The following is a 25,678-nucleotide window of genomic DNA, read 5'->3' as shown; positions in this document are numbered from 1 at the left end:
TGTTTATGAAGAATTGCCCTGAATATAGGGGCAGGCAAAAGGGTGAAATGATCATTGCTACTTGGATAATGTGGCTAGGTCCCCAGGGTGTTCTTGATTTAGGTTTGGAGAAATGACTTGGGATTCAAACATGTAAAGGCAAAGGGAATATTTCAAGGAGCAGTATTTTGCAAGAGGACAAGCAAATGAATCGTCCAATGGCATTAGAGGAAGGGTAGATGGTTTTCCGTGGTTGGGGCAGAGGGAGCATGTACTGCAACTGGACAGCGGGACCTGCGGAAGGCGGTTCCTGCCATAGTAAATATTCCAATTTGCCTGGGGCAGAAATTTTATGCAAAGGAAGTACAGAAGATACCATTGGAAAATTAATGTGCATCAAATGTCGAAAAACCTTAAATACTAAAATAATTATTCAAAAACATTATTTGGGAATCAAGAAGTATTCAGTGTACTATTTTGATACAGAACGTTTAGAGTGATGCTTTAGGTAAAGTTAGTTGATGACAGTGTCCAGAATAGTTTGTAGGAATAAAAATGGTTGCACCCGTAAGGAAAGAATCAAAGGAAACTTAAAGTGGTAAAGAATCAAAATTAAAATGTTTGAGGAAGGTGTCTAAGATGACGTCGAAGTTTTGATCTTTGTTTAAACTAAAGGAAAAAACAACTGTTCTTATCAACTTAGATTACAAGAACTAATATTAGAGAAGAAAATATTACAAATACTAAGAACAAAATCCTGCTTACAGGCTATTTGGTAAACATTTACAGAACAAAATAATTTCACTTTTCATTATGAAGTCATTTTTATTTTATATTTTTATAACTTTATTTTCTGCTGCTATAATTTCTCTCAGGAAGGCCCTGGAAGTTCCAGTCTTTAAGCAGCTCTTACATATCCACTTTTGTACATTTGATCATAAATGTCATAGAAACAGACTCCTTGCAGCTGGTGCTGGTACCTTCACAGCTGTCCCTTCTCCGCTCACACCTCAGGATGTGGTCCTGGGCAACAGACCAGTCTCGGAAATAGTCCTTACTTCCGGTGATATTAGCTCTCCTGATTTTAAGAGAAGAACAGATGTTCATCAAAAAAATAAAAGCATGCTTCCACGCTTAAACTTGCTCACATGCTCACATGTTCCTTCACACCAACCTCCACCGCAGACAATATTTGCCTGCTCCAGACAGAATCTTCATTCTAGAGCGCTCACAAGCAACACACACTCACACACACAGAGGAACCAGGCTTCTTTTATTGATCAATTAACAGGTAAATGTAATCACAAGCTGGCTCTTTGAAGAGTCTAATGTACTAGAGAATTTTTTGCTGTAAGCTTGAGAGTAACATAAATACAGATGTAGAAAAGATTTCTTCTGCTAAAGAAACACAATTTTAATTGGAGCTTAGAATAAACACTCCAGCAGAATGACTATATTCAAGAAACAGTTAAAGATAAGACAAAAACAATTTAAAATAACTGTAATAAGTATTTACAAGGAAATTTGATAAGATTTAACATCCTTAAAAGATCGTCATTAAGAAAAGAAGTAATCAAAAAATTAGATTACAAAAATTATGCTAAAGTGAAAACATTATAAATAGAATGCATTCAACTAAAAACTGAAATGGTGAACTGATGCTAATGCCAAAGAATCCCCTCAGAAGGCAGTTGAAAAGAATCAAGAGTCAAATAACAGGAGAAATGGAGGGTAGGCTCAATTGGAAAATCAATATAATAACAGTTCCCAAAAATAAGAACAAAGAAAATGGAAGAAAGAACATAAAATAATCGTTCAAATAATGTACTAGAAAGCTAAAGAAGACAGATTATTTAAACCAGACTCATTCACGCTTTGAACATTGCCAGAATATGAGCTGATGGAAAATAAAAACAAAGAAGACCCAGAATAAATTTATCCTTTCTAACTCGTAAAACACAATTTTACATAACAGTAGGATTACAGAGAATAACAATTTTAAAATTAGAGATTATTTACAGAAACACAACATGCCAAAAATCTGCAGAACAGGACTAAAGTGGCACTCAGTAAATTGCATAATCCAAAACACATTAGAAAACAAAAAAAGTTCTGAAAAATTAAACACTCACTTCAAGGATTAAGAAAAAATAGCAATAACACTTAACTCACAAAGGAAGGAATTAATAATGATAAAAATAGAAATAAAAATAAAACAAGGAGAGGACCTATAACAGATTCATAAAAGCGATCGCTGGTTCTTTGAAGAGTCTAGTACAACAAACAAAAAATGGAAAACTCCAACAGCTTTAAGAAGGGGAAAGTATTGATAACATAACTACATTACACTTTTTATCTAAAATTCAAAAAAAATGAAAAAGAATGAGTTGTGAGGAAAATATGCAATAGCCAGATTGATCTGATAGGAGTGGAAAATCAGACGTTTAAAACATTCTGTCCCTGCAAAATGCATCAAACCCCAACTGCCTTATTTGCAAGTCTTCCAAAACCATCAAAGGGGAGTTCAATCCTAAACTATAGATTGTTTTTTTAGAAAGCAGAAAAATAAAGAAGGTGTCTCAGGGTTGCAAAATCTTTGTGGCAAAATGCAAGTGGTTAGCATTACAAAAAATTCTAGTCTAATCTCCTTGATAAAAAAAAAGACAAAAGTATAAATACAATTTAAAGTACAGTTCGGTTACAGATTGGAATACTACTTGTCATGAAGAACATTTTTCCCCAGAAATTCAAAATTGCTCATCTCTAGAGCATCTCTGAATATTATCAAGTAGTTTAAAAGATTTAACTAAAAAGGAAAGGCTTTTTTCGGCTGATGCATCTCCCAGACCTGAAGACCCTGTAACTCCCTGAATAGTGGCGAGTCTGGAGTGCTGATAGGATGAGGAGGGGATGGGCATCTGAGTTCCCCATGGTCCAGTCCAAGTTTGTTTCCTTCATCTTTGCCTGCTGCTACACTCGTGTTTGGGACAGTTGAAGATTATTCTTTTGCTTGGGCCCCCTGGTGCAATGCAACCTTAAGAACTGGCAGAGTTCTTATTAGAGCTGCTTTCCCAAATCTTACAATTTTGGTCAAGGTTTGGGAGAGGGAAGGAGGGAAAGAGAAAGGGAGACAGGAAAGGAGAAAGGGAGGGAGGGGTAAAATAAATAAATAACTAAGGTGGGGTGTCAGGGAAAAGAATAGGGAAGAGAGAAAAGAAATGAGAAAAAAGCAAAGGAGGCATGAGTTGAATCAGGGATATTTAGGTATTTTTTAAATTTTTTAAACTCTAAATGACATGAATAGATATTAAGATGCAATCCATGAGATCATCTAGAGAAATACTGAAAACACATTATAAACATGAACTTTAAAACCAATTCTTAGCTTGTTAAAATATATCTACCACAAAATTATAGCATTTTTCACATATCACACTTCACAGATAAACACTTTTTTAAAATACAATCCCATTAAAGTTACTGATAAGACCAGGTCACCCACTGTCTTTTGGGCATCTTTTGCTTAGCACTGTTCGTCTCCTCTAGGAAAAGCAGCCCGCTTCTGCGGGGAGCTGCTGCCCACGGCAGCTCTACTCTATGGTACGGATGCAGGAGGCCACGACTCCCAGTTCACTGTTTAAAGTTGAACAGGTGACCCAATCCAAGCCAATCATTCTTTTTCAGGTTGCTTACATTTTGTTTTTCAATCTGAAGCTGAAGAAAGGGATTCTTTTCCAACTAATGACAGAAGATTCGAGATATAAAACATAAAGCTCTCTGCCTCTATGGGTGCTCTGAGTGAGGAGGCATCGATAGCTGTAGAAAATGAGGCCCAAATGAAGGGAAAATATAAAAAGAGTTAGAGAGAATGAGTCCTGGCTGCATTTCAGCTATTGGTTTAGAGTGTCCTTCGGGCCAAGCTGCACTGACTTCAGGCCAGCTGAAAGCTGTTTGAATCTCCTAAAAATTTCCTCTTTTTACCCGAAGTTTCTTCAAGCTAAATGTATTGCTATTTGTAATAACAATACAATAACAAAATGTTATTTGCAACAAAAAGATCCTGATGAAATATCATCACAACTACTCAATATTGATCTCAGGGAGTATGAGGGGAGGACGCAAAAACCCCTGAATTTCTTGCTTTCTTTCTTCTGGAGAGTGGGCCCCTTCTAGTACAGCCTTCCCCACTGTGTTCTGTATTAGTGCACCAGATGGTGTTGTTGTGAGAGGCTGCGTTCAACTTCAGTGAATTTTTTTGGAAGACTCTTTCAAGCATTTGCCCATTTCATGTTGGGTGACTTACCAGTGCAGCTGCCCACGATGCGCTGAGTGTTCAGCAGTTTTTGACCAAATACAGCATGACCTCCACTCCCATCCTCCCTATTCATGCAATCTCACCCTTGAGCGACCATTTTTTTGTTTCCTCAGATAGAAAAAGTTCTCAAAGGGAAATGTTTTGCCAATGTGCAAGAGATAAAACAAAAAACATCAGAAGTACTAAAAGGCATCAAAAATGACGAGTTCAAAAACTGTTTTGAGCTGTGGAAAAAAATCTTGATAGGTGTATTTCATCAAATGGAGATTTTTGAAGGTGACCGAAGTTTAAACATGTAAGAATAAATACATAGTTTTTTTATAAATGAATTCTGGTTTGTGGGAGGTCCCCTCTTATGCAGTGAGAGAAAGTTAACAGGAGGACTAAACATTGAATATAATGATAATGTAATTATGTGTAGATAGCATTTATATCCATCTAGAACACAAAAAGATTCAACTTAGAAATATTTTTAAAATATGAACAGCTGATAATATTGCTCACGGTAAAATTACAAACAAATTCTAAATAACTTCTTCATGATTAGCAACAGGAAATTGGAAAACATAATAGAAAATGATTCATTTGCAGCACAAACCCTCTGTTTCTGGATGGGAATACACATATTGAGATGTTTATTCTTTTTTAACAAATTTTGCAAATGAAACATCCTAAACTTCTTTTGCCTTTGAGCAATAAGTTTGAGAAAGAAGGAAGGGAAAGTGAGAAGTGAGATCTTTATCCTTTAGCTTGTATTTTTTTAAATTAATTATAATCATGTGTTCATGCAGAACTTTGTAATCAAAGAAAACAATGGTACAAAAATATTTGTTAGCCATAATGTTACAAATAATGTAATTATTTTACAAGTTGAGTAGCCAGAGAAGTGGGTGGATAGTCTGGCATGAATCCTCAAAGAATATTAATCAGTTTATATAAATTACTATATGCTCCTCTCCTTCCTCAAACTGGAGGTCCATCAGATGGTAAGTTTCTTGAGAGCAAGAAAATGTTTCACCTTTGTACCCTAATTCTCACTGCCAGGCTGCTGCGCGGTGGTGTGGAGTAAGTGCTACCACATTTTTAAGTGAATTGTGGAAAGGGCGGATACAGCCATTCTGGAGAGGATGCACCCTCAGCACAGGGCCATCCGCTTTCATAATGCAAAGAATCACCTAGAAGTAAATGGAAAAATCTTTTCTGTTGAAAAATTAAAGTCTTTAAAGACCTCTTATTATCACTTCTCAGATGACCTTTTGCTGTCATATAAGGAAATACAGCATTTGGGACAAAGATGTTGATTTTGTTACCTGCTACAACTGCTATGAGAGGCAGGGCGAAGTATGCAGGGACACATCCATGTACCAACAGTAAGGAAAACACAGCTCACTTGTCAGATTCCAAAATTATACATCTACTTTTAAAATACAATAGATAAATTATTATTAAAGGAAAAAGTTATTCCCTTATTAAGCAGAATGCCCCGCAATGTTCCTAGGAGAAGGATGCAGCCCTGAGTAATGAAGCGGGCCAGTCCAGGCCAGTCCCAGGTGCATGGCAGTGAGTGCGGCACAAGGTACAAGGTCCCCTGTTGTCCCAAATGGTGGTATTTTTTTCTTAGGACTGAGTAGCATCCCACTGTGTACATGTACCACTTCCTCTTTATCCAGTCCTCTGTCGCAGGACACTTCAGCTGTCTCCATGTCTTGGTCACCGTGAATAATGCTGCAATGCACAGAAGGGTGTATATATCTTGGCAAATACATGTTTTCAAGTTTTGGGGGTAGATACCCAGGGGAAAGATTTCTGGGTCATATGGTAACTCTACTTTTAATTTTCTGAGCAGCCACCAGACTGTTTTCCGCAGTGGCTGCACCAGTCTGCACTCCCCCACCCGTGAACGCAGATTGTCTGTTCTCCACAACCTCCAGCACTAGTTATTACTTGTCTTGTTGGCCGTTCTAACAGGTGTGAAAGGGTATCTCATTGTAGCTTTGATTTGCATTTCCCTAATAGCTAGTGAGGTTGAACATCTTTTCATGTATCTGTTGGGTGTGTGTATGTCTTCTTGGGACAGGTGACTGTTCAGGTCCTCTGCCTAGTTTTTAGATGGATTGTTTGGTGTTGAGTTTTATGAGTTATTTATGTATTTTGGATATTAGACCTTTGTTGGAGCCATTGTTTGCAAATATCATCTCCCGTTCAGTCGGTTGCCTCTTTGTTTTGTTGTCAGGTTCTTTTGCTGTGCAGAAGCTTTTTAGTTTGATATAGTCCATTCATTTATTTTTGCCTTTACTTCCCTTGCCTTTGGGGTTAAATTCATAAAATATTCTCTATAACCAAGGGCCTTATGTTTAGTCCTATGTTTTCATCTATGTAATTTATTGTTTTATATCTTATATTTAGGCCTTTGATACACTTTAAATTAATTTTTGTACATGGGTGCAAACTGTAATCTAGTTTCATTTTTTATTTTTTTGCATGTGGCTTTCCAGTTCTTCCAGCACCACTTGTAGAAGAAGCTTTCTTTTTTCCACCGTGTGCTTCTAGCTTCTTTGCCAAAAATTATCATCTCATATACATACATGTGGATTTAAATCTGAGCTCTCAATTCTGTAATCTCTGTGTCTGTTTTCTGCCAATACCATGCTATTTTGATTATCGTAGCTCTGTAGTATAATTTGAAGTCAGGTAGTCATATTACTCTTTAGCAATTAAAAGCTTTCAAAAGCAAATTTCCTCCAAGGAGCACACTAGCTCAGAGATTTAGTCTACCCCTCATCATATTCCTCCCTGCTGTAACTTGGAGAGACTCCTAAGTCGTGTAGATGACTCTTCTCAAACCTAACGGTCTCAACTGGAATGACTTCATTGTCACTAACTTCTGCGACCACTGCCATCTTCAACTGTCACTGCTATTGCACCTCAGCAAACAGAAACTCCAATATCTTTTTTCTACAACTATAATTTTATGCTGTAATTTTTTTTTACTCTGCCAAATAAATCTCCTGATATCACTCACTTTCCTATCTTTGATGCTTCACCACCCTCTACCCCGCTCTTTCTCCCCCGCTCTTCCTCCAAAGTGTACCTCTGGCAAAACAACAGCTGCTAGGATGCCAAAATAGGCGGGAAAGTGTGCACATAGAACTATGTAGAACCATTCCAACAAGACCTTATATGGTATACATTTTCTTTTTCTTCTTTTTAAAATATATTTTATTGATGATGCTATTACAGTTGTCCCATTCCCCCTCTTTATTCCTCTCTGCCCTGCACCCCCCTCCCACCAACATTTTATGTTATACATTTTCATCTGAACTCTCAGAACGACTTAGCCATCCAATTGTATGTTCTGAATAAACTCCCTCGCACAGTGCCTCAGTGGTCCTTCCAAACGTCCGCCTTTGCTCTCATGCCCTCTGTCTCAACACCTTCTCACCTCACAGCAGACGTCACTCACACCATGAACACACTCCTGCATCCCTGCCTCCCTGCCTACATGCACCCTTCCCTGTCTGCTTTACCCTGTCCCAGAGGACGTAGCATCCAGCCTATTCATGGATCTGAAGCTGACACCCTACCCCTCCGTAACTGTGATCCATGGGTCATCTCGTCGTTCCCATGCCTGTAATCTCACTTTCTAATGGCTCTTCTGCATCAGCATATAAATATTCCCTAGTCACTCCTATTAAATTACAAAAAAAACCTCTTCCACGTTTCATGGCTTTACATGCCTTTCTAACTACTTCTTAGAGCTTTCTTTCCTTGAAAAACCAAGCATCTAAAAAGAATCTCTCCTTATTGTCCCTACCTCAATGCCCTAAAATCCAGCATCCACCTCCATTTCATAACAATGACCTTCATGTGACTACATCTCATCCCTCCTCATCCCTGACTTTCCCCAATGCCCTTGAACTTGATTAAGTTTCTCTACTCTGAACTCTCATAATATCCTGTGCTTATTTGTATCATTAAATTTAATAAACCCCTTTATAGTTATCTTTTCAGATATTATTCTCATTTACTTTATTTCTTGCCTATAACACACCAACCATATCTGCTGATATTTTTTTTCTAAATATTACCTCTGTACACTGCCTCATTTTCATCCCAGTCCAATTCATGCCATCAGAATCCTTACCAAAAGAAATTGATTTATTATAATAGTTTATTTCTCCTTCTACCCTTACGGCACAAAATAAAGTTTCCCTCCAGAACAAACTTTCTTCCAAGTAAAGTAATCACATTGAGTGATTGAACATATACATCTGAATGTACTCCAAGTTCGCCAGTGTTCTCAGAAAAACTGAGGTAATACTGGGTAGGTCCCAGAAACCAGAGCAAAGAGGATTAGAGAAACGGACAGAGCCACATCCCTGGGAAGGGGCTGTGAAACTTGCTGTCCACTCCCCACAGAGGAGGCATCGTCAGGTTCTCGGATGCTCCTTCAGTGAGCCCTGGCCGGCCGTCTGAAAACCCGAGACACAGAGCAGAGAGAACACCTCATCACCAGTTCTCCAGGCCCATCAGGAACCTAAAAGAATGATTGTTTGTGAGATCTCCGAAATAAAAACATCCTACAATATATTTTTTGTTGTTGTTTTTCTGGGAAAAAAAATTAAAAAGCAACCACAGCATGGTGTTGCTTTGATGAATCCTGAGTGTAGCAAGCATATGCCAAGTGAATTAGCACGCAGTATGATCATCTCCCTTCCAATGAAGACCAGTGCCTAGTCTTATGAGGCCAATTTCAGACCTTCATTTATATTTGCTAGGAATTAGGACATGAAGACAGTGTTAAAAACAGTTATAATGTCCCTGCATAATGCACTATTTCTTAGATTTAATTTATTTTTAAATTCATGAGCTTAGATATAAGACATGGTCTCATAAGTTTGCTTTTTTAAAGATAAGCTTTTACTGTGTAAGACACTAGATATCCTAAATGCCCTGAATTATAAAGAGTCATTATTCTGATGAGTTTTATTCCAGATTCCACAGTTTTATTTAATGTTCTATAGTTTGGGCCACAGGCCTGAGATTACTTTAAAATGGTTGCCACGTAATATGGTAACATTTTTTTAAGGGGGAGGAAATTTAATTGTGGTGAAGGAAGCCGTACTGCTGTTGGAAGAACCATTTGAATATGAGAAGTGAACTCCTGATTGTGCAACTTGAATTTCCAACTGCAGGTGCAGAGGAGAGGGCGTCGTTCTCCACAAACACCATCCAGACAGCACAGAACTGATAGAACGAAGGATAAAGTCATAGTTGGCACTAGCCCTGACCGCTGAGACCGCTAAAATGAGGTTCCACCAACTGTAGGGACCACCTTCCCTGCATGACACTCTCATGACAGAATCACAGCTGGCCAGGACCTTAGGGACATAGAGGCCAGGCTGTGACCCTGTGTAGGAATGTCTTACCCTGCCTCCCTCACAGATGGCCTGCCCAGCTCCAGCCTTAGGGAGAACAAAAAAACCTGCTCACTTGGACATTCACAGTGGTCAAAAGGTCTCCCTCAACATTGTATCAAAATTTTTGTTCTCGCTAGTTTGGTTATTCATCAGGGACCTGAAAACTTAGTCCTTTGACAGGATAACTCTTCACATATTTTGTCACGTCTATAATACCAAGCCTTCCTTTCTTTGGACTAAACATTCCCAATTTTTTAAGCTTTTTCCTATTTGGCATGATTTTCAAAATCTTCACAATCTCTATCTTCCTTTGCCAGATCAGTTTAACTTTCTGAAGCGTGTCTTAAATTGTAGTAACTTTAGCTACACATAATGTTCAGGTGTAGTCTGATGTAAAAATGTAATGAAACTATTAATTCTTATATTTTGAAGTGTTAGCTCCATTACACTAAAAATAGAAAGGACAAGTCTTCTATGTTTTTAGTTATTATCTGTTCATTTTAACTTACAAAAAAAAAAAGCAGTATCTTTTGCACAGAAATGATTCCAAGTACAACTGATTTTTAAAACCTGTTTGCCCTATAAATTTAAATTTCAAGCATTTAACTCATATTTACTATAAAAATAATAAAATAGTTTGACTTAAACAAGTGTGCCTGAGTACATGAAAAAAAGTACAAATTTTTACTGAGGTTGATTAACAAAGCGAACATAAACTTATCTTTCTGTTTGGAAATGCTAAATATTGTAAATATATTAAATTTCTAAAAATATATGTATTAAATGAATATACCTCGTATAATATTTCCTATGGAAATTTTTAAGGACCTTACCAAGTGTTTCTAAAGTTCATCAAAAGAGTGTGTGGCTAGAAGCAAACAGGCATTTCAGAAAAGGAAACAAGTGCATATTCATACTACCAAATATTAAGATATATAATAAAACTCCAATAAGATAAACAGTGCAATCAATGTCTTGTATACACAGAAGTCTGACTTCATAGCCTTGAAGCAATATATTGTATTAGAAGAAATTATATATAAGGTTTTTCATCACAAATCCAGTGAAAGGGACAATTATTAGTCCAGGTAATAATTTTTGACCTCTTGTTTTTTCTTTTGGTGGGATTATAAGATTGGCACAAGTTTTCTAGAAAAAAATTGGCAATATTTTATATCTTTATATGACAAAATCCTGTCTAGAAACCCTAAGAAAGTGATCCGATATTTGGACCAAGAACAGTACAGAGTAAGTTATTAATGCAAGGGGAAAAAGGCAAAAAGAATAAATTTTAGAAGTAGAAGGAGTAAAGAAGTCATGAACCCTATAATGATGAGTGAACATTAGTTTCTGTAAGAAGCAACTTCCAGATATAACGCCTCAAATATGAAAGAATCTGATTTGCATAAGTACAAACCAAGTGTTTCTGGTTACTGATGTTTTTCCTCTAATTCATAATTCAAGTACCTATGCTCTTTCCAGCGTGTGGCTTTGCCATTTTCAACTCAAAGTTGCCAGTGGAGCCAGTCTCATTGTGGAAAAGGCAGAAGGCCCTGGAGCAACACATGTATGGCATGTCACTTTCCCTCCACATTCCATTTGCGAGAACTCATTCACAGGGCCGCAAATAACTGCCAGGAAGGAGGTTGGTAAGGAGAGCTGAGCTGCATGCATGTCATGAAAGGAAACTATGTTTAGTGAATAACTAAGCTGTAACATCAGAACCTCCCCTTGAAGTTCCAAATTGCATCTTTCTTTCCAAAGAGTACAGTCACCACCCCATCCTCCAGGGAGGTAACCAAATGCCCATCTCAAATTTCATGATCTCCAAATGGAGGAGTGGGGCGGTTCTCTCTATCAGATCTGGAATGAGGTTCCTTGTGGTCCAGTGGCCTGGAACTAAAAGGACTAATTACTTCTTGTTCCACAGATAACAGTGAGGGGCAGGGGATGGGGACAACTTTTGGAAGAACTTAGGGGAGAAACAGAGCAGTTGCTAGTCTGGAGCAATGATGAATCTTCCTGAGTAGACATTTGAAAGACCCAAAGATTGTTTTAAGGCTTAAACAGTGAAACATAGTTTTTGTTTTGTCCAACCAGGTTCATACTTATTCATCAAATCTTATGAGGTTTTTGTTCCTTCTTTCTTCTCCTTCTTTTTCTTCCTTTTCCCTTTCTTCCCCTCCTTCCCCTGCTCCTCCTCCTTCTCCCTTTTTTTTTTTTTTTTTGAAGATATAGTAATTACCCCATCCAAAGTTCTTATCTACTGATGGATACTTGGGTTGCTTCTAATTCTTGGCTATTGTAAATAATGCGGCAGTGAACAAAAGGGTTCAGATATTCTTTCAAATTGGTGTTTTGGGATATATTATCAGAAATGGAATTACTGGGTCGGGCAATCTATGTTTGATTTTCTAAGGTAACTCCACACTGCTTTCCACAGTGGCTGCACTAATCTGCATTCCCACCAACAGTGCATGAGGATTCCCTTTTCTCTACAGCCTCACTAGCACTTGTTGTTTGTTGATTTATTCATGATAGCCATTGGGACAGGTGTGAGGTGATATCTCATTGTGACTTTAATTTGCAATTCGTTCAATATCAGTGACATTGAACATCTTTTCATATGTCTATTGGCCATGTGTATGTCCTCTTTGGAGAATTGTCTATTCAGGTCCTTTGCCCATCATTTGATTGGATAGTTTGTTTTGTGGTACATTTAAACAATGGAATACTACTCAGCCATAAAAAATAAAGAAATCTTACCCTTTGTGATGGCATGGATGAACCTGGAAAGCATTATGTTAAGTGAAAAAGCCAGTCAGAGAAAGACAAGTACCCTATGTTTTCACTCACATGTAGAATCTAACGAACAAAATAAACTAACAAACAAAACAGAAACAGACTCATTAAAAACAGACTTACCGCTCTCAGAGGGGAGAGAGGTCACAGGGCTGGGTGAAAATGTGAAGAAATTAAGCAAAAAAGAAAAAGAAAAACCTCATAAACACAGAGCAAGAGGTAGAAGAAGGACAGAGGGATAAATGGTGATGGAAGGAGACCTGACTTGGAGTGGGGAACACACAATACAATCTACAGATGATGTATTATAGAATTGTACACCTGAAGCCTACATAACTTTAACCAATGTCACCCCAATAAATTTAATTCTAAAATACTATTATCTAGTTGCTGTTCCTCTCAATTAATTTCATTGTGGCTGTCTTGTGACCATCTGAAAAGAAGGGAGTGTGGCCCAAAGATAACATGCTGTTCGATACTGGGCTCATTCAGTGGAGTGAGGAATCTATTACACCTGTTGTTCAAAACATTTTTCAGTTTGTCTTTACTATTTGGATGCAAAGGTAGTAACTTTCCAATTCTGTAAACCCTCCATACCTGAATCTCTGTTTTTTTGTTATCTCTGCTTACACCTTGTCTAAACTCACTTCTATCACAATACCTTTTACTGCTCCTTACATTGTGTTTTTCTTGCCCTTTGAAAAAAAATCTCCTGTCTCCAGTGCTTAATTAAATTCCACTCTTGGTCCTTCAACGCTCTGATTGTTTATTGCTATGAATTTTATCTCTGGAGAGCTAAATCTGTGTCACATATTTTTTATAATTAGCATGTTATCATCTTTAATTTTCTGAATGTTTTAACCGAGAGGAAATCAAAAACAGAAAACATTTAAACATGTGCAAGTAATTAGATACTTGTTTACTTCTAATTTTGCTTTTATTTTCTAGCATTATTATAATTTACTCACCTTCATTTTTATTATTTCAATTTTTTAATGTATTTATGCTTTTATTTTTGGCTGTTTTAAGTTCATTATTTCTGCAAATGGAACAAAAGCACTTGCAAAGAGGATGCACTCTCTGTTGAATACAATATTTACTACCAGCCTTTACATAAAGCTATTTCATTCAAGTTTCTTTTCAATTACTGTTTCCATCAATATGTCTGTCTCTAAGTGATTTTTAGAAAGATCTGTGTTATAAGTTATTGACCAACTATAAGTACATTTCCACTTCCTTTACATGTATATGACTTGTGCTGCTTCAAACTTTTGTGGTCATACAAAATAGTCTACAGACACTGCTCCATGTAATTATGAAAATGGTAATGACTTCAGTGACCAGCTTCTTCAGGTTGGACATTTATGCAACTATTTCTACATCATAGGGATCTAAAAATGTCATCATGATATAACCCCTTTCGTGCCTCCCTCCATTTATCTATTACTTTCTATCCCATTGTATTTATCTTGTTATTCTTATTGTATGTAGTTACACAAGGTTTCTCTCTTATGACTGTCTTTGATACCAGTGAATCTGATTTCAAAAATATTTTTCCCATATCCATCTGCTTTTAATATGGATTTTCATTTCCATAATGGTTTTCTTATTTTCTACTTTTTCTTTCCTAGTTCAGCTCCTTTAAAATTCGAATTGTACTTTATCACATCATCTTTCTATATTTATTTTAACAATATATCTTTAAGTAACTCCTTTATTTGATTTTTTAATCATGTATAAAAGGTGTCTTGTTCAAACTTTTCTTGTTCCTGATGCCACTGCTAGTTTTGTACCATCTTTCCTTTTTCAAAACCCTTTTTATTTTTTTAAGTATCCATGTGCAGATCTCTTGTTGGATTTATTCTATTTATAGTTCATCATTAAATTACCATAACTCTTTCTAAAGTTTCCACTTGCATAAGAATAGTCTGGAGGTCTTTGTCTCAGGTCTTGTCGATTCATTTAATTGTTTGTTTTATTATTTCCATACAACTTAAATTATAGGTTGGACTCTTGGTAGTTCTAAGTCTCTCAGTTCTTTTTTTTTTTTTTTTTGCTTTGTAGAATGTTTTAAATTTCCTAATTGTGAAGCGAAAAGTTAACAGGCTGAAGATACATAGAAAGTCTAGTTTACATTTGGCTGATATCTGGAAACTTACATTTGGGGAGGGCTCCCACCACTCCCAGAATTGATAAGAGTAGCCCACTGTGCCTTACCAGTCTGTACAGAAAATGTGGCTTATGCTGCACACTTTCTAGAAGTCTAAAATTTTGGTACATTCTAGTCAGAGGCTGTCTACATGACCAGAATGATGAGTTTCTCATGAGCTTTCACTATTGGCAGCATTTCACATGTGTTATCACAACTTATTGCTGGGGAAATTAAGCATGTCCTCTGTGACTTCAGTGAGAGAAGACCCTTGGAGCTGTGACTTCTTTCCCCAGGGCTTTGGCAAAGACTCTCAGTTCTTTGGCTACTTGGGGGCAACTGAGGCCAGTGGGTTCGAGAATAACTGAACAGCCTGACTCAGTTATTCCATGTAAACAAATGTGTTCTGCCCAATTCAGTAAATTCATCTTCAGACTGAAGCTATTGCTCCCTACCAAGCAGCTCTCTCTGATGGAACACCCTTCGATGGTACAGCCCCATACCTCACAGCGAAGACCTGGAACACACTCATTTCTGTTTTATATTTGCATGTTAACTTATTTCTGCTTAAGAACATCATTCAGTAGCTATAAAGCTGATTTCTATGTTGATGCTTCCCCTAAAATGTTTTTGCATCAGCACAGGTCTTGACCATTTTTTTCAGCTCAAAGCAAGTAAAAATGGCACGTCCTTCACTAAGCCTTCTTTTCCATGATGTCTTGTAGTGAGGAATCGTGTACTATACCCTCCAGATCATGTCCAAATCCTCACCTTCCCAAATGAAGACTTCTTGATTAGGGCCCTTTAAGATCCTCTGACTTAATGAAAGAAATTTACCATTTGTGTTTTTTCTGCGAAGATGTGCATTCGTTCTTGTTGCCCTATTTCATTTAGGTCCATGTTATCACTCTTAGAAAATATTATTTGCTTTGATAGTGAGTCTCTTTCTTAGTTTATTATAGTTGAGGTTAATTTTCACTTTTTTATCCATTTAAGTAATTTCAGGCAGAAATGTATTTAAAAACATCTTCATTCTCTTCTTTTACCAGCACTACCGAGTGTGCTTTCTAAGCCCTGGCTTATCTAAAAATATCTTTTTTGTTGCTTTCAGGCATAAAGATTATAATCATTCATTCTTCCGGATTTGAATGTGGGCAGAGAAATCTATGGGTGTGTTTGCTGTGTGAAATCTCTCTTTTTCTTTCTGAAGTTCCAGAGAGCTAGGTCTTTTCAAAGTTTGTAGTTCACAAACTGTGAGGACATATTGGGGCCCGAGAACATGTGGCTGAGCATCTCCTTCTCTCCTCTGAAGCACAGAGTAAGAGAGAACTTGCGTTTATGAATAAAATCATGGAAATCACCGTGTTGACAGTCACTCTGAGAACCCAGGCCATAGGCAGAGTGTGTAGATGAGGGTCAGGAAAGGCGCTTGAGGCCAACATGCTAATTAATTGTCTCATCTTAGGTGACCATATGAGTGGGGCCATCTCAGCTGTGGTGCTCATACCCCATGAGGGATGGCCTGTCAAGTTGGCAGGTGACGGTACAATAAATTGGGCTGAATTTTGTAGTAGGAAATAGCTCTCTTCTGTGACAAGAGGGGCCTAGATGTCTTAGAGACACAGTCGAGAGAGAGGTTTCAGTAAACTCTCACAAGGTAAGTTCCGTCTTAGTGGGGACAATGCTGTTCCTACATCAGGAAAGAGAACTGATGGCATGAACTCTGAACTCTGGCATAATACTTCACAAATCAAGCAAACAAATGCACACAAAAAAACAGAATACAAGTGAAGCCATGAAAACATGTCATTTTCTATCTGGAATTACCTATATTTCCAACACCTTGTCTCAAAAGATTGTTTTTTAAAAATCAGTTAAATTTTTGGATTGGTGTTTCAGGGCTCTGAGGGTATAATCCCAGCAGCAGAATTGCTGGGTCAAAGGGCAGTTCCATTTTTAGTTTTCTGAGGAAATTCCATACTGTTTTCCACAGTGGCCGCACCAGTCTGCATTCCCACCAACAATGTACTAGGGTCCCCTTTTCTCCACATCCTCTCCAACATTTGTTTGTGGATTTGTTTATGTTGGCCACTCTGACCAGTGTGAGATGGTACCCATCAGCAAATGAGTGGATCCAAAAACTATGGTACATTTACACAATGGAATTCTACGCAGCAGAGAGAAAGAAGAGCTTATACCCTTTGCAACAGCATGGATGGAACTGGAGAGCATTATGCTAAGTGAAATAAGCCAGGCAGTGAGGGTCAAATACCATATGATCTCACCTTTAACTGGAACATAATCAACAGAAGAAAAAAGGAAACAAAATATAACCAAAGACATTGAAGTTAAGAACAACGTAACAATAGCCAGAGGGGAGGGGGGAAGGGATAGTGGGGAGAAGGGTTTTCAGGAACTACTATAAAGGACACATGGACAAAACCAAGGGGGAGGGTGGAAGCAGGGAAGGTAGGTGGGTTTGACTGGGGTGGGGTGGAGAGGTGGGGAGAAAATGCAGGCAACTGTAATTGAACAACAATAAAATAATTTTTTAAAAAAATCAGTTAAATTTTTGAATCTTCAGAACAAAATAGTTCACCAGGAACCAGGAAAATAAAACTCAGGAAAAAATATAAAAGCAAAGATTTATCCTCTGAAAGGGTCGTAGAGGCTTATTATTCCTCTCTGTGCCATCCTCAGTTTCTTAATTGAATAGGCAAACACCAAGTGGGTGTTGAAACATAGTGTAAGTTATTTCTCAATTGGAGCTTAGTCTCACATTGGCTGTGTTACAACTTCTCAAAATGAATTCTTCCAGTCAGTTATAAATGAATAGCTGGAGACATCAGACCTTCCCCCAATGCAATGGAAATAGAGAAAACAAATTTCACTTTTATTATTTCACCTTCGTCTTGTAGGCTGGGTACCTACAAAAGAGGAGAAGCAGCAGAATACAGGATCACAGGTGGGCAATGATTTTTCCATATATTTCTAGATCCCAACAGAGGACAAAAGGGATTCCAGACTGTAATTGCTCTATGTAGATTGCCTTTTATTGAAGAAGAGGGAAAAGGGACATAGAGAATGGCAGAAACTATTACAAAGTGCTTCACTAAAATACCACATGATCTCACCTTTAAGTGGAACCTAATCAACAATACAAACAAACAAGAAAAATATAAGCAGAGACATTGAAATTAAGAGCAATCTGACAGTAACCAGAGGGGAGGTGGGAGGGGAAAAGGGGGAAAGATTTTCAGGAACAATTATAAAGGGCACATGGACAAAACCAAGGGGGATGGAATCGGGGGAGGGAGGTGGGGATGGCTGGGGTGCAGGGGGAGCAGTGAGGGGGTAAATGCAGACAACTGTACTTGAACAACAATAAAATATTTTTAAAAGAAATAAAACCTGATTCTCACATTGAAAAAAATGACAACAGTGTTGGTTGGTGTTCTTATTTTATGGAACCATTCAGAAATATGATGACTGGAGCGGGTATATTTCCCTCTACCATCTTGGAGTCTTGAATTTCAAGTACTCAAGCACACAAAAATAACAGATCACGTTCCAAGAGGGCAAATCTGCTTTCCCACCCAATGCGCAAGTGAATTATTTGTTTCTATAATACATGGCTCAGTTAAATTAATCTACATATCAAATCCTTGGGAGGGAGGGAAGAAACAGCAAATAGATTGCTCTATTTTCAGTGAATATCTTGCTTGTCCCATTTCCTTTCATGAAGAGAAGCAAGGTAAGATCATTTAAGCCTGGGTGGTATCCTCACTTTCAAAAAGATATAGCAAACATATGTCTTACATTATTTTATGTATTATCTTTTTGCCAAGCTAAATGTAAATTAACACTGATTTGACTAATTTTACTAACAGTTCTCAGCATCGGACAGCATCTGCATTGCCAGTCACTATTCTAATTACGTAATTTCATGCCAGCAAAATGTATTGGTTCTCAACACCAGACAGGTAATGAATCACTCAGTTCAAAGGTGCTGGACACTCTACACATGGAACAAGTAGTGCCCCAAACATGGGCATTATCTGAAATAGGCTTTTCATTAATGATTTGTGATAACAAGCCCTAGGTATTCATAACTGAAATATGAAAGCTCAGCAAAATATAAACAAAAGCTAAACAAATGTCACTCTTTCCAGCAACCCACTAGGACATGGCTAAGACGGCGTTTTTTCATATTTGTAGATGAAAGTCAATTAGCTATAATAAGCTGTAACTAGGCATTGCCTGAAGGCTGGAAGCAGTGCTACCACTGGGGAATGCAAGGGTATTTAATGAACATCTCCAGATCCACTATAGCAACTCTCAGCCCAAGGGCCATTTGTATTTCTTGTTGTACATGTTGATGTAAAAGAAAATAACATAATGAACTCAAGTGTTTTCCCCCCAAAGGAACTTGACCTCCTTAGTTGTAAAGGAAAGAAAAAGAAGAAGAAGTAAAATAAAAAACAGCTGTTTGGCCTAAAGGAAGAAAAGGATTCCCCAATGACAAATTTACAATCAAGAGGAAATCAGGTCCAAAGAAACGAAATGAAGGCAGCCAATGTGGTTATCTCTAAATTTTTAAAAAATAGTTTGGGTATCAAAGGACAGGAAAGAAAAATGTCTTCAAAGAGTCGAACTTCACAGTAAATCTCCCAAAAGAACAAGAGGGGGAGGGAAACAAAATATAATACTTATATATGTACACTATGCATTTCTGATTTTTCTTTAAAGCTCTACAAAGTTCAAGCTTATCTTTAGCATATACTTACCATAACTACATCAAAGGTGGGCTGATGCGAAGCCCTAACTCTAGGCACACCACAACCTGCATTTCGAATACAGAGATATCACATACGTCCTGTAGCAAGAAATAAACATTTCTGGGATGGTTGGTAAATGGAATACAAAAAAATAGATTAATAATATAAATCTTATTTCTTTAGCAATTAAATTAAAACCAAAGCATATGGAAGAATTAGAATCAGAAGTGTTCATGAAACCTGGGTCTGCATGGATCAACTCAATCCATGCAAAACCTGCAAACTGACTTTCTTCAGACACACACAAAATTATCCTATGTGAGTGATACAGATATTTTCAATGTGCCACTCTTTGCTCCTGCAAGGAACAGCCTGAAATCCTTATAACGTGTGCCAGGTGCCTGTGCTATGCTTGCAACCCTGTCATTAACTTGTCCCTTCACCTGCCACAACTTGTGCTCCCTTCTCAACCAAAAGGAAATTTTGCCAAACTATGCTGTCAAAGGAGTAGCTCGAAGGCATATGTAAGTCATAGGATAAAAACTTCTGAGATTATTTTCTCTAAAAAAATATTCAATTTTTTTTTAGTTAGAAAAGAGTTCCAACTTGTTAAGATTTCCTTTAGTTACCTCTTCATGTTTTAATAGTATAACCAGTGCTTGATGCTCCATAAAGATATTCGCAAATATACAATAAAAAGCTCGTATTTGGGAAATTAATAACTAACAGGAAATTCATTTTCAAATATTTATGTTATTGTCAATGGCCATAATAACACACACACAAAATGGAAAATAACTGGGCCCTTTTCCCCAACATATCATACTCGTACTAGAAGAAAAAAGAATGATGACCACATCCCCACTCAGTAGAAAAACAGAACTGCAGATGTTGTGGCTCCTCACCAGAAGAGGCTGGACCTCTGAGCAAGGGAACTCTCCGGTGGCCAGAATCGCTGAACACACATCCTGAAACCAAGAGACACTAAAGCTTAATGAGAACTCTGGAATGCCGGGAGAAGCCAAACAAAGCTTTCCAGATTGAAAAGTCACAGAAGTTTCTCCATGTGCTTTACTGAAAAATTATTATGTATTACAGAATTGGGAGTCTTTCTGGCTACGTTGGGGAAAAAATAGCAAATAATTTTCTAAGATGACTGAAAGAAAGTTGCTTTTCTTTCATTGTGTTGACTGGAATGAATGTGCATAGACAAACCCAGGGAGAGAGCTTGCTAGGGGCTTACAGATGGTGCATACAGGAGAGATTTTATCTAAATGAGGATCTCAAAGGAAAACTTGACCACACTCACAACGAATTAGCCACAAACGCAATAAGCTGTACAGACGGTTCTTCTGGCCCATGTTCTGCCAGCCACAGGGGATGAGGGGCACTTTTTGAAATTTATGAAAGAGAGTTTTAACCTACAACCGGGAGCTTTACTAAATGTTCTTACATATATTCAGATTTTCTGCCTTTTGAAGACACCGCTTCCAAAACGTTTCCAACGGAATTTATGTTGCATTTTTTCAAGAATAATTTATTTAGTGGCTGTGCTTATTAAGCAAACATATTGCAGATATAGATATACATGTATGTATACAAATACAGCCTCAGACCTCCATAAAATGAACAGCCTCATAACACAGAGTTGATAGGACTCCAGCTAAATGTGAAAACATTTGACTTGACATGTAATTTTTCCCCTCTCATTATCAATAAACACCAAATGTTCCTTGTGTGTTTTTTAGTCCTGAAAATAGTCTGCAAGGGCTTACCCTCTTGATGATTGTTTCCTTACCTATCACCTTAAATTCTGGGAATGCACGTTTGGATGTATTTATAACAAATCTTTAACAGGTTCAAAAGGATTTCATTACATTTCGAACTGAACTGATTTTAAGAGGAATCCAGTTTGTCTCCCATCCCTGAGGTAATGGAAGGAGATTTTACAAAGACTTCAGTATTTTGTTTTAACCAAGTCAAACAGTTGCTTTGACAGAAGCTAATAAAATCTTGAGCTCTATCAATCAAATGTGCCTTCCGAAATGAGGAAGCTGAGGACCCCTCTCTGCTCTGCTAAGATCACTGTTGAAACAAATGCCCATTCTGGAGACTGTGCTTTGAGAGGGACATCAATGAACTGGAATTTTTCCAGAAAAGAGTGATATATTTGATAAGGGAATTCAAATCATGCTCAAGGGGAACCATAGGATGAGTCATACAAAGAATCTGGTAGGCTCAACTATTCTATATATCTGTGAATAAATTAAAGTTAGATTATGCATAACATTCTTATATGATGTATGTAAAGTACATTGAAGTGAGAAGGTCCATGTTTCCTTTTTTTAATTTTTTAAATTGATTTTAGACAAAGAGGAAGAGGACAAAAGAAGAAAGAGAGGGAGAGAGAGAGGGGGAGAGAGATTTGTTGTTCCAGTTATTAATACATTTATTGGCTGATGTTTGTATGTGCCCTGACCAGGGATTGAACCTGCAACCTCAGCATATTGGATGATATTCTAACCAACTGAGCTGCCTGGCCAGGGCCCTATGATTTGTCATTTAAGGTTATAAGTTGAAATCCAATGACTTAGTAAATCAAATTTGAATTCATAATCAAATTATATTGCATATAAATAAATGCATGTTATAGCATCATTATCTTTGGTAGGAATTGTTTTATTCTTCTTTCTCTATAAAACATAATTTTAACACTATTATTGAAACTTTAAATTTTTATAGGAACTCAGGCTTTCTATAGCCTATCAGTGCCTAGATTTTACAAAGCAAAATCTACTTGTAGAATATAACTAAAAAAAGACATTTTATCATATGGGAAAAAAATAAATATTTCAAGCAAGGAGTATGACAGTGGAGTTGGAACGATGATAGATTTCAGGGTCTTATCCACAAAAAGACAGACAGGAAATATAGATATGTAGATATATAGACAGAGATGTGTACACATGTACGTACATATACACATATATAGACATATAGGTAGATACAGATAGATGTAGACATATCTATATATAATATATATCTACATGTAGACATATATCTATATATAATATATAGAGAGAGGGATATTAATGAAAACACTTCTCCCCAATTTTAAAATCTAAGATGAATGACCCAGTGTTTTCAGAATATTCTGCTAGAACCTCTGAATATATACAGCTGGGACATCCCCCAAGGTCTTCCAGGGAGGACTTGCCATCCCAGGAGAACACCTTTTCTCCCCTATGTCACAAACTTACCATGCTGTCCCTCAGACAGAGCACCTAGTCCCTTCTCTCAAATATTGACCTGAGGCGCCTCAGCTGGAGTCCTACCATCCCCGGGAAGACACACCTCAGTCACTGAAGGGGAGCAGATATTTTCATGTAAGGAAAAGAGGAAGGAACTGCTTCATGTGGAAATAAGAAATGTTACATTACCAAAACAAAAAGATTAGAAAAGAGGATTATAATAGAGAATCAGTAGAGGCCAAGCCCTGTGTTTTGCCCTCCTCCTAGCTTGATTGGCAGAATAAATCTTCCCTCTTGGTAACACAAATTCACTCAGAACTGATTGCCTAAGTGCTGAGTGTAGCAAAAAACTTTCTCTGGTCACATTTGCTAATGTCTACATGGAAGTTATTTGTACCGTAACTTCTTTAATGTAAAACATAAATGACATTCTCTTACTGGATGCATTCACTGTAAGGGCAGGACTCAGTGATGATGTGAATGACACATGTTCTATTGTCATTGCAAACATGAATTTATTAAGCGTTTATAGATTTATTTCCTAAGAATGAAAGGTCGTTAGGCTCCTTTCATTCAAAAACCACAGGGTAGGAAGCTTTCTACAAAAGAGCAAGCTATTGCAAAAGGAGAAAAAATGTTCTGGAATTGAAAAACAGTGCAGATATTTGGAAATACTTAAATATATAATGAACCATGGAAAAGTATCTCTAAAGTGAAAAAGTGAATGAAGAAATTAATTAATGCATACTTTAGGAAGTGGATCTTTATACATGACTTCTTAGAGTGCTCTTATAGAAGTTTAAATCAAAGTGCAGCAAACCCTAAAAATCTTGTCTGTAGTTTATTAAAAGTCATAAGGCCCATCAGAGACCAATTAGCAGTTCCAGAACATTTCTAGTTGCATCGCTAAGTGGAGACAGAGAATTAATTGTTCCTTTGTGTATAAACCACTATTTTGAAGGAAGAGGATTCTGTTTGATCAAAGTTCTCACTAGAAAAATTATCTTTTCACTTCATTATTAGGTGTGTGGTCTAGGTTCTTGTTTTTTAGTATGTTTTCATATCAATATTCTCTAAAATTTTCTTTTAAATAACTTAAAGCATTGCATGTTTGTCCCCGTTGTGTATCTTGCCATCGTCCACATTGGAGAGGAGTATGATGAAAAGCAGACTGAGCCACTGAGAGAGGACACCAATGTTACTGCCCTAAATGTTACTGCCTCTCCTTCCATATACTCTGCCTTCCAGACTTCCCAACCACTCTCAGGGTGTGAAAACCATCTATTTGCTGATAATTCATAAATCTACATCCACAGCCCCAGATTTTCTCCTGAGCTCCTGACCCTTACCTTCAACTACACACAATCCATCTACTCCACAGGCATCTCAAAATCACCTTGTCTAAATACGCACCCATTACCTTTTCCCATTAGTCTATTCCACTACTGTAATCCTTACACCAGGAAATAGAGTCAGCTTCTATCCCATTGCACAGTCTGCTGATCTGGGTACATTACTAGCCACCGCCACTGCCGCCGCCACCCCCCCACACACACAATCATCCGCTTAGTTGTCACCACTGCTATCACTTCCCTAATCCTTTTGCCTAAACTTTAATTTTCACAGTTCCCTAAATGTGCACCCTGTTTCCTTCCAATCTGTCATTCACATTACAGTGTAATCTTTCTAGAACTATTTCTCAATAGGTTATGATGCTTCCAAAACATCTCTTTGCCATTTGAGAAATTTCAAACTCCTTGGCCTGGTTTAACAATGGGTTGATGATCAGAGCCCAGACTTCCTTTGTCACTTGATCTCTGCAACCTTCTCCCTACAAAATCCAACCCCCACCACAGGGACCTTTCTCCAGTTCCGTGGAATTGCCGTACAGCCTCCAAGTCTGTTTCTCCATATTGCCCCCAGTGAAATATCCATGGTCCATTGCTTATGCAACCAATTCCAATTCATCCTCCAGGCTTCAATTTTGTGGTTTTCCTGCCAGAGTCTTACCGGATCCCCCTAACTTAGATTTTCATATCACCATACAAATAACACTCTATTGGAATTGAGTTTATTTATCCAAAAGTGGCGTATTGGCTCGGAAAGGACAGGGAATGTGTCTGCCTTCAGTATCACGGCACCCTCCCCCCGCCCACCACCACTCCTAGAAGCCAGAGTTCTTGTCAGTTAGTAGTTATTCAATGCCTTAGGGCCAAACAGATGAAATTTTTAGAACAGACAAAATCCAGAATATGCATTTTAGTTCTAACTATTATATTAATAGGTTAGTTAATTAAGTCAAGGATAAAACAAGACTGTTTTTAAACATATAACCAATGGATTTTCAAAATAGGCTTACATTGGTTTTGGTTTTGTTGTTTTCTTTTTCTGGAGAGAAACATCAATGTGTGGTTGCCCCTCACATGTCTCCCACTGGGGACCTTGCCTACAACTCAAGCATGTGCCCTGAATGGGAATTGAACCAGTGACCCTTTGGTTCGCAAGCAGAAACTCAATCCACTGAGCCACACCAGCCAGGGTAACGTGGTTTTTAATCATCGTTCTCCCTTGGCAACTTAGAAAGTTCAGATAGCAACTGGTAGAAGGCTTTTCCACATCAGAATTGAGAATATCTCAAAAAATGTCTTTCATCTCCTTAGTTGTCATTGTCCCCTATCTTAACAGACATTAACTTGCATTTTAATTAAATTTTCATTTCTTTCTGTTAATTAACCGGTTGGTTTGCTATTGCTATTCCTGCTTAGACTCTTTGCCTGATAAAGACTGACTGACTCAGCCTTCCACCTCTGGAGATCTGGACTCGGTTTACTGGCAGTTTCCTGGGGCAGGGCCAGTCATCCGTACGCACTGGACACAAGCAGCAGTAGCTGTGTGATTTACAGTTGTGTTCGTGCTAATTTACTGACGGAACTGGAGGGCGGGCTTAACGTTCTCAGGAGAACATGGAGTCCGATCTAACAGTC

The 25,678-nt window shown here is 37.7% G+C and overlaps 1 pseudogene; it reads right to left on the bottom strand.

The window, feature by feature from the left end:
- LOC112310181 (elongation factor 1-beta pseudogene) overlaps positions 1-7,194 on the bottom strand; it is a 66,506-nt pseudogene extending 59,312 nt beyond the window's left edge.
- Positions 7,195-25,678: the final 18,484 nt, after the last annotated feature.

The sequence above is a fragment of the Desmodus rotundus genome, chromosome 13, assembly GCF_022682495.2.
Source record: "Desmodus rotundus isolate HL8 chromosome 13, HLdesRot8A.1, whole genome shotgun sequence".
Lineage (NCBI taxonomy): Eukaryota > Metazoa > Chordata > Mammalia > Chiroptera > Phyllostomidae > Desmodus > Desmodus rotundus.
The sequence above is the reverse complement of the archived record's forward strand: the minus strand, read 5'-3'. Positions and strand labels throughout refer to the sequence as shown.